A 3,242-nucleotide genomic window follows, 5' to 3' on the forward strand; every position below is an offset into this window, starting at 1 on the left:
GCTTACACATCAGAAGAAGAGGGGATTCATTATGCATTCCTCTCAAATCAGAATTTTATATCTACCTCTGGACACCTGATGCATAACGAGAACATTTGCATTCCAACAATAGATGATTAAATGTACCTGGCTGATCCCACACTGTTCTAACCCATGAAGATCACATTAAAGTCAACATTTATTGAGCTATGCCAGGCGTTCTGCTAGGATCTGGATTACTGGGAAAAGTAAATATACAATAGCCAGAGGAGGCCAAACCATATTTTAAACATATTCTGATTTTCTATTATCTCCTATAACATCCCACTTCACATGGAAGACAATCTCCAAGCAAGTAACTTACTCAGCAGCGAGTTGTTTTAAAGAAGGGGCGTTGCCTACCTTCACCTTAAGAAGAAAAAAGATGGAGGCAGAAATCATGGATGTGCATGGACCCTAAATAATGATAAGCAGAATGTGAAAAGATAATAACTGTCATGAAAAAAATTAGCAACTTTTAAGAAAATAACTAGCAATTTTAGTGAAAAGGGATTGGAGTAAACTATAGGTGAAAATAAGGTAAAGATCTTCCTCAAAAATATATTGAGCAAGCAAAGGTTATACACGTACAAACCCCATTCACAGAGGTAACAAGGGTACTTAGCATTTATGAGTTCATTTGTCTGTTTTGCCCTGCAACATTGTAGCCTACTTGTACAAAAAGGTGGTAAAATTAATTATGAGAGCTGACTACTTAGTAAAGAATTATATTTTTATGAACAAATACAAGCAAGTATTTTACAGTTTTTGGCCGGGGCTGGGTTTGAAGCCACCACCTCCGGCATATGGGGCCGGTGCCCTACTCCTTTGAGACACAGATGTCACCCACAAGCAAGGGTTTTAAATTGTCTTCAGTTCTGATTCCCTATATAGGCTGAGTATCCAACTTGGGGAAATGCTCATTAGGGCAGTTCAGATTTCAGATCTTCAGATTAGAGATGCTCAACCAGTACATATAGAATGTAAATAATCCAAAATTTAAAAAAAAACCAAATTGGAAACATTTCCTGTCCGAAGCATTTTGGAGAAGAGACACTCACGCTGTATTATCCATGCTGAATGAAAGCTTAAGACCTAAGCACTAAGCACCTAAGACCTAACCACTCAATGGGTAAGGCACCTACCTGCAAGGGACGACAACCACAGCTAGGGAGCTAACCCATTTCCCCAGGATTAACTTTTTGCCCTTCGACTATTTTGTTGACAGAACTATTCAATGATTTATTCAATGAATACCATATCTTCTCATTTCTTTCACTCTGGGAAGCAACAACATTTAATGACAACCTGGTTTTTAAGGCAAACAGACTAGATTCTAATCAGCAATCTTCTAATTTTTTTTGCCCAATGACCTTGAGAAATTCATATAACTTCACTGAGCTCTATTTCCCCCATCTGCAAACCCAAGGATAATAAGACCTACCTCTCAGGATTTGTTTCAGGCTAAAGTTGGATAAATATCTAAAGCATAGCAGTAGGAAAGGGGCATGAATAGCCATTTCTCGAAAGTAGACCTACAAATGGCCAATAGATACATGAAAAAAATGTTCAGCAGCACTAATCGTTAGCAAAATGCAAACTAAAACCGCAGTTAGAAGTTACCACACACCCGTAAGAATGGATACTATCAAAGTGATGAAAGATAACAAGTGTTGGTGAGGATGGGGAGTAGTGGGACCCTTTGTACACAGTTGATGGGAATGTAAATTAGTACAGCCATCAGGAAAAATGGCATAGAGGTTCCTCCAAAAACTAAAATTAGAATTACCATATGATCCAGCAAGCCCACTTCTGAGTACTGCCCCAAAAGGTTTGACATCAGTATGTTGAAGAGACAGCTGAACTCCCATATTCATTACAGCACTATTCACAGTAGCCAATTGTGGAATCAACCTAAGTATCCATCAACAAATGAACAGATAAAGAAAGTGTGCTATGTATATATACACACAATGGAATACTATTCAGCCTTAAGAAATAAAGAAATTCTGGGCAGCGCCTGTGGCTCAAGGAGTAGGGTCCCTGTCCCATATGCCGAGGGTGGCAGGTTCAAACCTAGTCCTGGCCAAAAAAAAAAAAAAGAAAGAAAGAAATTCTGAATTCTCTCACATACCACAACATGGATGTGCTAAAGAACATTATGTTCAGTGGAATACGTCAGGCACAGAAAGACAAACGCCACATGTCCTCACTTAGGTATGGAATCTGAAACATTGAATCTGCAGAACCAGAGAGCACAAACAGTGTTTACTGGAGGGGAGGGATGGGGAGGGATGGGGAGATGACAGTCAAATCTTACAAAGCCTCATTTAGACAGGAGGAAGAAGGCTTTCTTTGTCAGATATATTGCATAGCATGGTGACTATATTTAATAAAAGTGTATTGTACATCTTAAGATGGTTGAAGAGTAAGTTTCACGTGTTCTCACTACAAAAAAGTGCTAAGTATTTGAGGTGATTAAAATATTAACTGTCTTGAATTATTCCATATTTTATTCATAAACTACAGCATCGCTTTGTAGCCCATGAACATACACAACTGGCATTTGACCAACCATTTACAATAATAAATTTTTGTTTTGTTTTGTTTTGTTTTGTTGCAGTTTTTGGCTGGGGCTGGGTTTGAACCCGCCACCTCTGGCATATGGGGCCAACGCCCTATTCCTTTGAGCCACAGGCACCGCCCCTACAATAATAAAATTTCAAACAAATAAATAAAGCATAACACTTAACACAGTATAGGTAATAAACATTAGTTAACATTTTCTTTCAATGCTTTATACCCACAACATGATAAAGTCAAAAATTCCATAATAGGACAGTCACACTTCTTCCATATGCAAAGTTGACTTTACTAGGCTTAGATAATACTTTGCAATTTTAGCTGATTTTTTCCTGCATTTTCTTTAATACTTTGTTGGACTGGTCCTCAACAGCTCGGCTAAACTAGTAATTCTTAAACCTGACTATAGTTAGAACCTGCTGGGGGAACTTTTAAAATAATACCAATGGCTGTCCCCTACTCTAGACTAATTAAATCAGAAACTCACTCAGTGGACTTCCTGCACTGGTATTCGATCTGAGTGCTCAGAGTGGCAGTAATGTGCATCTGTGGTAGAGAGCGCTAAGCTAGATCCTTTGGGGTCTCCTACCCAGAAAGGGATTACGAGGTAGGAAACAGGAACATAAGGAATCTGTTATCAG

Source organism: Otolemur garnettii, unplaced genomic scaffold, assembly GCF_000181295.1.
Source record: "Otolemur garnettii isolate 467f Iridium unplaced genomic scaffold, OtoGar3 scaffold00229, whole genome shotgun sequence".
In the NCBI taxonomy this organism is placed as follows: Eukaryota; Metazoa; Chordata; class Mammalia; order Primates; family Galagidae; genus Otolemur; species Otolemur garnettii.